This window comes from Dromaius novaehollandiae, chromosome 4 (assembly GCF_036370855.1).
Source record: "Dromaius novaehollandiae isolate bDroNov1 chromosome 4, bDroNov1.hap1, whole genome shotgun sequence".
Classification (NCBI taxonomy): domain Eukaryota; kingdom Metazoa; phylum Chordata; class Aves; order Casuariiformes; family Dromaiidae; genus Dromaius; species Dromaius novaehollandiae.
The window spans coordinates 74,612,751-74,627,110 of NC_088101.1; the positions used below are offsets into that span (position 1 = coordinate 74,612,751).

At 40.7% G+C, this 14,360-nt stretch overlaps 1 protein-coding gene across 1 annotated transcript in view; it reads right to left on the minus strand.

The window, feature by feature from the left end:
• C4H4orf50 (chromosome 4 C4orf50 homolog) overlaps nucleotides 1-14,360 on the minus strand; it is an 86,165-nt gene that overhangs the window by 31,723 nt on the left and 40,082 nt on the right. The window contains exons 16-17 of the mRNA XM_064511754.1: nucleotides 3,803-3,854; nucleotides 2,610-2,737 (exon numbers count right to left, since the gene is read on the minus strand). The gene's annotated coding sequence lies outside the window, so the exon portion shown is untranslated. The remainder of the gene's footprint in view (nucleotides 1-2,609; nucleotides 2,738-3,802; nucleotides 3,855-14,360) is intronic.

Below are 14,360 nucleotides of genomic sequence, written 5' to 3' on the forward strand. Positions count from 1 at the left end.
TTAAGTTGGTATCTACATCTACAATCTAGTCAATTCAATTCAGTCTATTCGGATTCAATTACACCTTTTTATGGCAAGCTGCAACTTGATCCTCCAAAAGCAACGGATGTCAAGGGGACTGCTCAAAGAATCAGCCCTTAGGATAATGCTGAGCAAGCGCTTCAGCTACAAAACTATAATTTTTACTTGCAGAAAATTCTCCTGAGTACCACAGTGTAAACACTGACCATAAAAAAGATAAAAACACAGAGTAACAATGAGCAATAATAATTCTTAAACTAGTATCTTAACACAATGAGGCACAAAGAACAATTTAAATAAAATAATATAAATAATTTAAATTTAAGAATGGCTCCTAAATGTGCATGTAGATACAGGGACACTTACCTTAAACTGCAAGTTATGGAATTTATTGCATTATGGAAACTGTTCTGAATAAAGAAAACAGGTCTACTATTGTCTTTAATAAGCCAGGATCAAGCCTCAGATAAGAAGGTAAATACAATATCCCTTTAAAAGTTTGTAAGTCAGTTCAGATAATACATGCATAAATCCAAATGACAAAATGACTAGAAGTAGTGATGTTACACTCACTGGGACTATGTTTAGAGAACTGGAAAAGGAAATGATGGCATATCTTTAAAATTAATTATGTATAGAAAGATGTGGAAGCACTGCTAAGAGCACTCCCTTTTAACTGCAGATAGCAGTAGCAGAATAGTCTGTGTGTCCTTAACATTGCATCTTTCAAATTCATATAAAGATAATTAATGTATGGAGAGTTTATATATGGATGACGGAAAAAGTTTTCAATGATTAATTGGTAAGGGATTTCATTTTTCAGTAAGAGAAAAAGAGGCAAACGATCCTATATGAGTAAAACACTTTGATAATTAGTTATTTATTCCTGAAAGTAACAGCTCAGAACTACTACTACTGCTATCAAACAATAGCAAATTAATTTTCTTCATAAACTTACAGCTTCCTCTTATCCTGAATGGTTTATTTATGTGACATGCTCCTAGTGAAGTAAACTAATTTTGTAAGAGATCGTTACAAACTTATTCACCAACAACATCCACTGTGTTTTATCGATGACTGTGATAAACAAAATATGTCTCCCTCTTAATTTTTTTTTTTATACCTGGTTTCTTTAGGAAATGAAACTGGTGGTATTGGGCTACTTGTCTGCCTTTCCCAGTAACTGCAGAACCACAAAAGCTAGGCAGAAAAGAGCACTCAGACACGCGCACCCATAAAGAAAATGCAGCGCACAAGTCCAGCAGTTACCATTTGATCTTTTAGCGAGCTAGTCAGCACATACGTGCTAATTAAAATAAGCACATACCTATACCCAAATGAGCTACAGCAGGTGCCGTCTCTTGCCCAACCAGTTGTTAGGGGATAGGAGGGAAGACCAGGAATGTTGCAGGGTCCCTGGAGGAATCGAAATGGGGAGAGGGGCATAATGGGAGGGACCCGAGGGGACACTGATAGGGAAAAGTGAAGCAGCAGGTGGGCAAGAAATACTCATAATCTTAATCTCCGATAACCATAATCTCCCATAGTGAATGGAATAGCATGTGTCCCCCATTAACAGTAATGCAAACACTCAGACAAAATGCAAATCATCATATCTATTGTATTTATCAGTATAGGAATTCTTCATCTTCAGGGCAATCAGTCTGGCACCTTTCACAAGAATTTAATCTGTTTAATATAAATACACCAGTTTTCCATTAATACTACATGACAGCCTTCACTATATTTTTCTGCATTGGATAGCACTTCATTTCTCAACTGTCCCTCCCTGACATAAGAAAGTCAAGTGATTAGTGAACTAGCCCTGGATTTAGGAGACCAGATTGATACTCTGGTTTGCTACAGACTATGCGAGACCTTAGGCAATTTATTTAATCCCTCTGTACCTTAGTAAAAGATTAAATTGCTGTACCTTAAAAGCATGCTGAAAGGAGAACCACCTTTAAGAGCATGAGGGTTGTGAATGTGATCAAAGGAAGCACTGTGGAGTTCGTAAGAGGCAGACAGATAAATACTGGAAAAAAACTGGATGACTCAGCAACAAAACGTACAACCCAGAATAAGAATAGTAGATTCAGGGTCTCTGTAATGATTTTATTAACTACTCTGTCTAAGCCCAAGTTTTGGACCAGAACCAATCAAGAATTAGAAATCTAACCTTCTAGTGTGAATAGGAAATATAATTAAATTTGGTATTTCAACTAAAAACATAATATTCTTAAGACGATACTTAAAGAGCTGATTTTAAAACTATCCTGATGACATAAATTTTCTACTTAGTTTGTTGAATTTTGGGGGGAAGGCAACACAATAGATTATATGTCAGTGAACATTGTGCAAAAAATGTCAGATGTGCCTTTGTCATCAGAAATGGTTATATTGACTTTATTGAGTGTTTTAAGATCGATGAGCTGTATTTGAAAATTAACATATCTAAAAATTAACATACAATCTTTTTCCATTCAAAGGAAAATACCCATATATGAAAAAGCAACATGACAATGATATAAAAGTTATTTAATGTCTTTTGAGATATGACATTAAATTTTAATTTGTATTAAACCTACCCTTTATCCTGTAATGAAAGTTACATTGCTATGTCCTAATTCAGCATCAGGTCTCTCCAAACTAACCAGCAGGCTGCCTTTCCTCACTGTTTTAATAATGTAGAACAAACCAACTGGCAAAGCAGTCCCTGAAGATAGAACAAAAAACATACAGCAAGAATACTTTGTTCATTATCTTTTCAAATCACTGACATAGCACAAATGCAGATGCTGGAGCTTTTCTCCAATTTAGTGAGGAGCCAATTTAACATTGTGTCCCCAGTTCAGCGCAACATTTCAACTGAATTCTTACTAGTAAGTCAATTGTTAAGCCCCTGGCAAATACAGCATTCAAGTTACAATGCAATTTCAGCATATGCTTAAATGTTTTGGTTGAACAGGGGCATATCTTTCTAGTATCAACACTTCTTTATTAATACTGTGATTTTCCCTATTATTTCTATATTTTGGGAATCGAAAAAACTTTAAAAGTTACTCATCTTAGTGACCATCTTCTGCATTAGCTACACAGGATGTAAATCATTTTCATCAAAATGTTGAGTCACACCTGGTAGTAGATTACTTCAATGAAAGGGGACTTTCATTTAACAGACAAAATTGTAAATAAAAAGAAGCAGGTGTAATGGTAGAGCACAGAAAAAAAGATCAAGTTTGAAAAAAAAGCTGCTACATTCACCGGACAGCAATTTGAGAAAAACAACACTTCACCAGGAAAGTCTGACTGCCTGCCGTAACATTCAATAGCGGAACTATGATTTCCCCACATAGGAGTAGAAATAGGACTTAAAGACCTAATGACATTGGCTTTAAAAGTTCATTGCAGAGCTGGTAACAGCCAAAAAAGCAGGAGGAATCACACGAGATACTAACTGTGCACACACAGCTTTAGCGAGCTGACAGGAAGAGATTCTCATTCTGTTTTTCCCATAACCCCAAAATTCACTTTGTCACTGGCTTGCATTAAAATGAAACAATAACTTTTGAGGCTGAGGATTTCCAGAGCACAAAAGTACTCCAAAGTTGTACAAAGGAGACAGAAACATGATAAATTTCAAATGGAAGAATTTATCTGGACTAGAAAACAAGCTGTACCCCCTTATTTCCTGTGTTAGTCCACCTTCCGCACTACCTATCATTGTCTGATTTATCTAACAACTCCAGATAAGTAACATAGCTTATGCTATTAGTCATACCTCCAAAAGCTTTTGCTGTGCTCTGGAATTGGCCCACTGTGTATTTTCTTATCTAAAAAGAGAGAGAGAAAGAAAGAAAAAGTAGTGAGTGGCCATCTACATTACAGCCAGCAGTTTTGAACAGGAAAGGTTTTAGGACTTTTAAAATGCTGAAAAATGTTCACTCTGTGTTATATGACCCAAAAAGGCTTTGGAAATTTGGCTCCAAAAGCCAACAGCTAACAATGCCACTGTTCGCTAGGTAAATTCTGGTGTAAATCGTACGCTCTACAATGAAGACTCTTATTTTGGGTAAAAATAAATCTAAGTGGAGTGGGAAAGCAGTAATTGCAAGAGACAGGGTGTGGTAACAGGTTCTTAACAAAGTGTTTCTCAACATGTAGTTAAGCTGTGGGCCTCCTTTCCATGGCATAGTGCAAATACAAAAAGTTTATGTGGGTTCGGAGAGAGACTTGACAACCTAATGGATGAGAAATCCATTAAGGGTTACTGAATGAATAGATGCCACCTTTGCTTTGGTCTTGAGCTGCAAATGATTAAAGCCTTGGAGAGTATCAATTTGCCCTATTCTTTTTCCCAATGTATCTGCTCTCAGCTGCTGTCTCATTTTTTATGGATCATCCTTTTCTATCCAAAAGTACATTTCCATTTTCTAAGCACAAGAAACAAGCATAAAAAAATGGCTTTTTGCCTTCCCTAGGTGTGTCCTAGTATACACCTGCAGAATACTTCATGGACATTACCTCTTCTGTAAGCATAAATCCAATTTTTAGGAAGTTACTCCTATAACAACTGCATCAATAATCTGAAAGCTGTAACTCACTTGCTGAAAGGATGTGACTTTGCTTCTATACTGGTCTATTGACAGAGCTCAGCTCCTCAGCCTGTTGCCCTGCCTCAGCCTGATGTCTTTTCTGCGTTTCAGCTCTTCCTGATCTTTTTCCTGTTTTGCACGTGCTTATGTGAATGATGATCCTAGAGTAGTGGCAAAGGTACTAGAAACCAGGACCTCCCCACAGCTGGCTACTGACTGATCCATTCACCAGTCAGTCCAATGGCATCCGAAGGAGCAAGATCAGAGTATTTGTCCCCCTTGCTCCATCCCCTCATTTGTATCAGCAGCAACAGCCACGTAGATAAAACTGTTACAGTTCTGAACGCATATGGAAGAAATAGACAACAAAATTGCTCCAAATCGCCTCTGAACCACTTAATAGTGATGTTAGCTGCTCCACAGGTGACTTCAGTCTGTACTGAGTTGCCCTGTCCCTCACCCCATTGCTCCTGTGTTCTGCAGCCAGGCAGAGTCCCTGCCCACCGCAAGCCACCGACCTGGGAGCCGCAGCACTGCAGCAGCAGTTGGCACCAAGCCCCGTTTGCCAGCAGAAGCCTCTGTCGTCTCAAAGCAAAAAAGGCCTTAAAGACATGAAATAAGTTCTTAATGGTGATGTCCACTTTAATAACTCATTAAGGTCTTAGATATTAGCCAGATGAAACTGCCGCACGCAACCAGGATTGAAACAGCCAAGATCTGTCTGGATAAAACCTTAGAGAGCACAGAAAGAGCTCTAAGGGCTGTTTAATCTATGTTAGCCAACCAGATATTATTTCTGTCTCACTGAAAGCTACTATCAGAAAAAGAGAAGAGGAAAATCCCCAACCATCACTGAAGTGACACAGCAGTAACAAACATCAGCGCTCTCCATGGAAAACAAAGTATAATGTTTGTCATAGCTAAATCTTATAAAAAGACTGTCAGCCAAAAACATATGTTCTTTTTCAAAGGGTTTCCTTGATAGCTAGGTGAGTAAACAAAATGAATGCAAATTCCTGCCTAGACAACATCTGTTCCTTCATTTTGACCCATTTCCTCTCTCCCTCCCCACGATGCCCTCCAGCACCTGGGCTCCAGGCAGCCGTGCACACGTGCTTCCCCGCGCCCCGAGTACCCAGCACACATCACTGGCTCATCCTACCAGCTCTGAGTCTACCTACTTGAAGCCTCCTTTTTTTTTTTTTTTTAAATCATGGCTGTGTACAGTGGAGAGACAAAGGCCTCCAAGCATTATGAGACTGAATTTCACGTGAAAAATGTGTGCATTAACTAGCTCAGCCATGAATTCTTGAAACTCTGGGGAACAGAAAGCAACACTACGCATCCTCCTCTTTCCGTCTTTTAAAATATAGCCTAATGCATCTTATGACATTGCCTTTCTAAACTGCACCCAAAAGACATCTAATCAAAAACATCTCCCCTGCCCCTTTATAATCACTACGTGAGCAGCATACACAAGGTGATCCACAGTATTTCTGGTGCTAAAGCGCTATACTCTTTCAACAAACTGAAAGCATTTCTTGGAAATAGTAACACCAAGAAAGACAAGCAATTACAGTACTTACAGTATTTGTTTCTGAGGTGTGTCATTTAACAGTATAAAAAGCCCTTCCTTGCTGAAAGAAGCTGTTCAAATCCTCACCACAAATTGCAATACCTCTGGCTTTAGCTATGCTTCACTGGAGAACTAAATACATGCTAAAGAGTTAAGAATATGTACAGATTTATAAAACAATATCATCAGAACTGAAACTGGGATTCAAGTGCAGACGAAACAAACACAGTTAGTCCCCTCAGCCTGCTAGGCCTAAATCCCTAGCATTTTTCATTATGGCTTAACAACCTCAAGAATAATGAAATTTCACATCACCAGCACCCCACCAGACTCTTTTCAGTCATCCTTCTGCCACCACAAGAGCTTGGGAGCACCCCTGAGGGAGACGGCAGGTCAAGCCAGCATGGAATTTAGGCTAAATCCTTTATTTCCAGCCACAAGGAAGCTCAAAACTTCTCAGCAGAGAGAGACTGATCTGGTTCCACTGTACCAGCAAAACCTTGTCTTCGGGGACCTGGAGCCAAGCTCTGGCGGGAGCCCCAATTCCCGTGTAGGAAGTGGATCAGAGGCAGGCTGTGAAAGAGCTGAGTGCTTTCTACTACCTGCCCGGGACACAGCTCTGTTTCTTGGTGCATATTGGTAAAGGACAGAACAACAACAACAACAAAAGCCTTTCTGGAAGTTAAAAATTTTGCCTGTGGGGTCTTTTGGATTGCGTATCCTAAACAGGAGTGTCATGGCCTGGACTTGCTTTAAGCCCACAAGGTAAACAGTCAGAGCTTGGCCCCTCTCACATCACTTGTGTCCCATCTGATCATAGCCAACAAGTAGCAGATATAATAAAAATAAAATACAGGCATTGAAATCCAAGTGAACTATCCTAAAAATTCATGCCTCATTGGTGAGATAGGTGAATGTAAGTGCACTAAGATCCCCTGAGAACCAGGCCATAACTCTGATATTTATCTGAATCTATATAAGCCTCCACATAAACTGGATTGCAATCATCTTTCACACACTTCTTTAGAGTATGTAAGTATTTGCAAGCTAGAGGGTTTACCTTACAGCTGTTTGATAAAGATTAAAATTAATAGCACTTCCAGATGCAAAATGGTATGGAGCGGTTGCTGCTAAAATCGCAGCTGTGATGCTGAATTAGCACAACTGGAAGCCGTCCATGCTGTCATGGATCTGATGTTGGGGTGCGAACTTTTGCTGACAGAGCAAATAATTATCAACAACAAAAAAGCTATTTTAACTTAAAAGCACTCTGTGGATAAACCTCTGTATGAGCTGCCTGGGCACATCTAGAACAGCAGTATCCACTACGGATGCTGTCTGCGATATAGGAAAATCCAAACTCACTGCTGAAAGAGCCCAGTAAGTTGAACTAAACTGAAAAAGACAAAATGAACACTATGTAGAAACTACTAGCAAGATGATGATGAAGAAGGTGTGGCCCTAAAACATAAAGCTATGGCCAGGGATGACTCTGCTTGTTTTCTTAATTTTCTTCATTTCTGACCATTTCCTTCGTTAGGCCCCATTCAATCACACCCTACTCTGTTTCTGCAGGATGGTATCACGTGGGTTTTCTAAAAGAAGAAGTTTTCCAGCTTGTTTTTCCACCTCCAAGAAAATAGGCCTGTCTTCTCAAAATACAACCAGCAGAACAGCAATTCCTACTGCTCCTTCCTGCTCTTATACACTGGAATATTAAGAGGAGGTCTGAGTAGTTTTTGCAAAGGGTTTAGACACCAGCAATACTTCCTAAACCATTACGATACAGAGAATCACTCTCCAAATAAATCACTCTCCAAATAAAACTATTCCAAGGATAAAACATTGGTGCCTAAGGGCTGGCTGTCATGCTATTTTGTTCAGTGCAGACTGCGGGCTTTACTGTCTACCCAGAGCACCAGAGTGAAGCAGCTCTGATCTTTCTCCTCTGATCTCCAAGTCTTCTTAAAACAAACGAATCAAAGGACCCCTGCTGCCTCAGACAAAAAAGAAAAATAGGAAAAGACTGCTGAAAACTCACAAGAGCCAGTAGTTCCACTGCAGTGGCAAAAAAGCAGTATTAACCAATGTTACCTCATCGTATTAAGAAGATAATAGTTTCCCTTTGGTCAGCCAAGATGAGGTTATGATTATAATGATTCACTTGACATTCAGAATATTTCTCTGTTCTGCAGGAGAGGGAAGCCTGAGAGAGAGCTTGCTGAATTCATGACAGAGACTGTAAGACTCAGATCGCGTGATGGCAGGGAGCTAGACTTGAAGACCTATATTTCCACAGCACTGTCAGGCCCAGAGAAATGACTATACTGCTATGCTCATAGCGATCTTGTTTTCCCTGCCCTCAAGTAAAGCTGCTCTTATCTTACAAAGTTAACTATCACCTGTATATACAAAACAACATGGGCCTTTCCCCTCCCCTTATTGATTTCTGGAAGAAAAAAAAAAAAAAAAGATATTCAAGCCCCATTCCAACCCACCCAGGAATTAAGACTACTTAGAAGGTCTGAATAAAATGAAAGATGAACAACATGTTTGTTAGATGTAATAATGTATGCCCATATGGAAGGATTTGCTAAACTGTCCTCTCATGCAAAAGAAACTGAACAGATTGTCTAGAAATAGGCAGCTCCCCTTCTCTTCAGCGAGGGAAGCAAATGCCATCCAGATGGAAATTATCAAATGGATCAAACAGCTACATTTTATTCCCAAATGATCTTTGTTCTACTTATCACTCACTATACCAGAAAAACTCTTTTGCCTATATCCCAAGCGTAGGCAAGAGAATACTATTCGTCGTATGCTCATTCAAAATATTCTATATCGAAAGGGTTCCCCAGTGAGATATTGATCTTGTCACACAAAAAGGGTGAGAAGAAAAAGCATCCTTCCTAAAGAGCACATTCATTTAAGATCCCTGGATTCTGCTGTTTCCTATTAAGTCCAACATTTGACGGAGGATTACACTGACTTTGTGATACAGCGGTCCCCTTCCTGATGGCCAGCGTGACCAAAAGCCTTTCAACAATCCTATTGCTTGCTGAATTTTACAAAGATGAATTTTACTAAGTCCCAGTGAAGCAATCCTGAGGTTCTTCATCTACTTTTATTTTATACTCAGCAATCATTAAATATTTTAATGGAAGTTTGAATAAAAACAGAATTAAAAAATCACCAAGAATCCTCATGTTTGGCCCAATGTGATTATATAATCACATTCAACAACCTAGGGGAAATTTTCGAAGGCGTAAGTTAGTTACCAACTAAAATGGAAAGCCATCGCAATTTCTGTATCAAACCCTTACTTATGTCCTTGAAAAATCTCCATAACATTTTACACAGTAAAATCATATTTCTTTAAACATATCCTCCTATAAATTTCTAATTAATTTTATGGATGCTTAGCTGCTGTCCTACTGAGTTCTATATACTTTGGCTACATGATTTTGTTATAACATGATTTTCTTTAGCCTGGAAACCTACTATACAGCACAGGTACAATCTTTAAACAAGGACTGTCTTATGTGTACAGCTGTGGCTGCATGACAGGATTAGATCAAGCGCATCCAAACTAGCTGGCCATGTAACACTACTTTTTATCCCATTAATCTTTGAACACACATTCAACTTGTGTCGTAGCTCTTTCAGGTGGGCCTAGATCAATAAATCAGAAACCGTTTTTTAATGGTGTGGTCATCAGCAGATAACACTGAGTTCAGCTGCAGCAATCCAAAAATATCAAGGATCCCACCACTTCAGAAATCAGGAGGACAAAGCCAGGAAGATTTAAGTGAAGATGGCAGCAGCACACCTGCGAGAGTCTCACATCTGTGACTGATGTTTTACTCTCTTTCAGTGTCGATGGATGGATGTCAGCTATGCAAGAACGAGGAACAGAGTGGCATCACTGCCAAGGGAAAGGCGCGCAAGGCACCCTGACTGCAATAGTAGTATCAACTCTCTCCTAAGAGACGGAGGGGAGACTAATGTGCATAGGACACCCAATGTAAAGTGCACAGATGGAAAAGCGGTAATCAAAGAACAGACTGACAAGCAGATTCAGAAAATTTGTACAATACCATGACTTGGTAGTCAGTCCCATAACAATCATTTTGGAGCAGAAAAGAGCCAGGAAATATTAAGTTTCCAGAATATCCAGGTGAGACACAAAACAATATATTACTACAACCTGAGAGCAAGCACCTGAGAGCATATAAGTCTTAGGGACAAGACAGCCTCTTCTGAGGGAAAAGCTAGCTTAGGGAATAAAATATGAATGTTTATACATTCAAAAAGAGTCAGATTTACCCACAACACAAATTATTACTCCTAATCATACTGATTTCAAGGACTATTATTAAGCCAAGGCAGAACTTTCTACTCAAAATGGTATATGAAGCTGAAGGATGTCTTGACAATCACAATACTCTTTCCCCAGCAGCCTGTCTGCCACTGCAAAGAGCAGCGATCATTCTTAGCAGATATGGCATCTTCTGGAGACTTGCAGCAATTTGAGCAATTTCTTTTAATTTAGAAACAGCAGAGACTACTTCCCTCCTCTACTATTTGTAAAGCTCCCAAGGAGGTATACCAACAAAATTTGCTCTAATATCACCTTACTTAGGACACAGGACTTAAGGAGAGGAAACACCGGCCTTTTGCTGCCTCCCAGAAGAACGACAGTGACTGCAGGTACTAAACCACTGAAGGAAATTCAGAACAGTTCAGGCTTAATCCATGCATCTGAATATGCTATTTTATAAATTGTTTCCCTCTCTTCTGCAGTATCCTATTTCACACTAGTGAAGGGGAAGCACGCACAAGTAAAGAGCAGTGCACAGCTCACAGATGAATAACAGTGACTTCAGCTTATTTTTACGCAGAAGCTCCTGAGTATTAGCACTAGACCTGGCATATGTTCAATGCCTCACTTGATGAATGCAGTCTCTGATCTTCCATGGCCCCAAGCAAATTTATCTCAGGTCAACAAGGCTTGGAACTACAGACACATTTCACATTTTATTTCCTGTTTAATGCATTTATAAACTGGTACCTAAATGCCTCACAGAGGCAGAGCTGGTGAAAATACATAAACATAAAACTACATAGTTAATCCAAACTATAAGTACAAAGGGAAATGTCCTCAGGCAGAATTTTCAAAAAAGACAGAACAGCACAAAAGAGAGGGTTCCTGAGTGTTGCTGTCAGTTATCTCTTAAGACAAAGGCTAGTCCAGTGTTTAGAGCAGTTGCCTAGGACACAAGAGAAGGAGGATTTCAACTCCTTGTCCTGCTAGGCACTACCAGGATTACCGGCAGTCAAGACACACAGGGTTAGGCTCACATTAACTACTAAAGCAGGAGGCTTGATGTCCAAGCTAGTTCCTCTTGGCTCATCTTTATAGCCAGAGAGACAAAAGCCCCTCTTGAGCGCAAATCATCTGACCTGCTTTAGAAGTTTATGTTAGGATGAGACGAATTCTGCCCTGTAGATAAAGTACTGATTTCTCTTTATGACCATCAGGGACCCTAGGACTTATATTTGGTCTACAGAATCTGACTCCCCAGAGAGGGAAATAAGCAGAATTCAAGCTCAGTTCTTGGCAGGCGATCAACAAATTTCTTGTCTAGAGGACACTTGTCTAACATTCACCTGCCGTGAAGGCCCACAGCCTTGGCTGAGCTGTGCTAAACTGGTTTGGGATTCACAGTGAGACCTCTGTGATCAAGCCTCCTGGGACTCAAAGGAGTGAGCTTGTCCAGTCAAGGAACTATTTCACTGTAAAAGCAGAGCTCATGGAAGAGGAAGTGCCTTTAAATAAAAATCCGTTTTAAGTTGCACAATTGCTTACATGGTGCTTTTCACCCCTTTTAAGCCTAAAGGGGGTCAAGCCCACAAAGCTCTTGGCTCCCAAGGAAAGTAACTTAATTACAAGCTAGCTTTGCACTAGGGGGGACACAATTTATCCCCTCCCCTTTCCAAGCTCTGTCATGTTTTCAGAAGATGTATAAGTTTCATGGGAAGAAAGTAAGAATAACCAACAAAGAGCTTAACTCTGTAGCCTAGCAAAGATGTCATTTCACCCGAGAAACACCATGAAGTGTTGAGTCAGTTATCTATCCACATCCAAAGGTAAGTGCAAATCCTAAACTCGCAGAGGCATTTGAACAGGGACTGCAGGAACGTGCTGTTCTGGGACAGATGCACGTGTCAGATGTAACAAGTAGCTTTTTTTTTTTTTTTTTTTTTTTTGGCCCTCCTAAGCATCAGGACACTAAGTGATGCCTGGTCTCTCTGAACCCAGCTCAGCACACCTAACACACTGGGATACTTGCTCTAGCCAGCTGCAGCTTTATTTCTTAGGTTTTAGAAAACTGAAGAGATTATTGCCTCCTTCACCCTCTCCAAGACCCACTTAGGGCCACTCCCCTGCCAGATGTTACCAACCCCACAGATCTTCTTGCAGAGCTCCTTCTGTGGTCAGTTGTTCTTAAGCTGGTTCATTTTGACAGAACGGTTTTAGAGATTTATCACTTCAGCAGACAAGCAGACAAGCTTGAGAAGGGGCAAATTTTTATTGATGGATAGGAGACACTGGGGCAGCGATGAAGTATCTAAATTAGGGGATGAAAACCTCTGCAGCTATCATAAGAAATGTGTGATCAAGATCTCAGCCTCCCAACTCAGGTTTAGGAATTGTCCTCCATGAGACAGTGCCTAAATTTAGTGGTGGTAACACTCACTGTGGTTTTAACTAAAGCTCTTTGATCGGCCTTGGCTTCTCTAAACTTTTGCTCACAAGCTGTAGGACGCTGGTAGCGGTATACTTCTGTCCTACAAAATGATGAGGTATTCAGACTCTGTATGAACCGTATAAAATAGATTTATTAATTATTTCCACCATAGCTTATTTCAGCCTGGATTGCCCATCCATAAACCATTTTTTGTAAAAGATCCATCATCCATAAAGGAGCTCTAATTTATTGTTAATTCAGAAGCCACATCCTTTTGGTGATCACATCCAGAACAGAAGAGGCACCTAAAATTGTAAAGGTGGCAGGGATGAGCAGGTCCCAGCCCCTCACTGTCCACAAAGCAGCCACATACTGCACTGCAATTCCTCCTAAAAATCCAGTCCTGTGAGAGGCAAAACCAGCCTTGTGCCCCTCAAGCAAAGCTCCAAGCGCAAGCAGTCATAAAGCGCCGGTACCCTCCAGCTACTGCCAAAGGCAGCCTCGCCCCTCGAATTTAAAGCCCACTCACCAGCAGGGCCTGTCTGCAGCCAGCTGGGAACAGAGACGTGGCTGCGGAGAGACAGAGCCCCCCACCCGCAGATGGGAAAGCAGGGAGGCGGCACGCAGCAGATGGCGAGGGCAACGGAGAGCAACGGAAGATGGCCCCGTTGTTCCTTCCTAGCTGTTTCTCTTGCTAAAAGCGAGAGAGAACCTCTCGCAGCTTTCAGGTTCGGAGCTGCGTTACAAAAAATGACAACGTGTTCCAGTAGCTTCCCACTGAAACTGCCTGGCAGCCATAACCTGAGAGACTTCAGCACTTCCAAGCACCTCGCTCTTGTCCAAGTACAACTAAGGCAAGCACGACCCAAGTGGACTTCAAGGAATCCTGTATCGAAATTCGCTTATTTTCTGATCCATATACTCATGCCATGACCAATACTACAGTAACTAGGCAGTTATTTCCATTTCACAAGGACAAGGAATTCTAAAGCATCTCTATATGCTCCTCCAGCCCAGTGATGTCAAAGTGGGAGCTGACTGTCCCAAAGAAAGGAGTTTGATGAATAGAGGATATCTTGATTTCTGACTAATTTAGATTAAGTGTTCCCAGTAACCCACAAAAAAAGAACTCTTTCCATCCTTAGATGATTGACCTGATTCACTAATGGCTTGAACATAAACACAATTTAACTGCCTGAGAAGCCAGGCGTGCAGCTGCTCCAGGTCACCAGAGTGAACCGGAGCTCATGAGGCACACAGATGAACCTGACCCCATCATCTGTGAAGCGATCCCCTAGCAACCTCCTTTTTGAGCTGCTTACTTCACAGGTTGTAACTTTCTCTCTCAAGAACTTGCCACACTACCCTGAGCTTCATTTGCGTGAAATATGACAGTGACTAGAGTTCAGAAGAGCT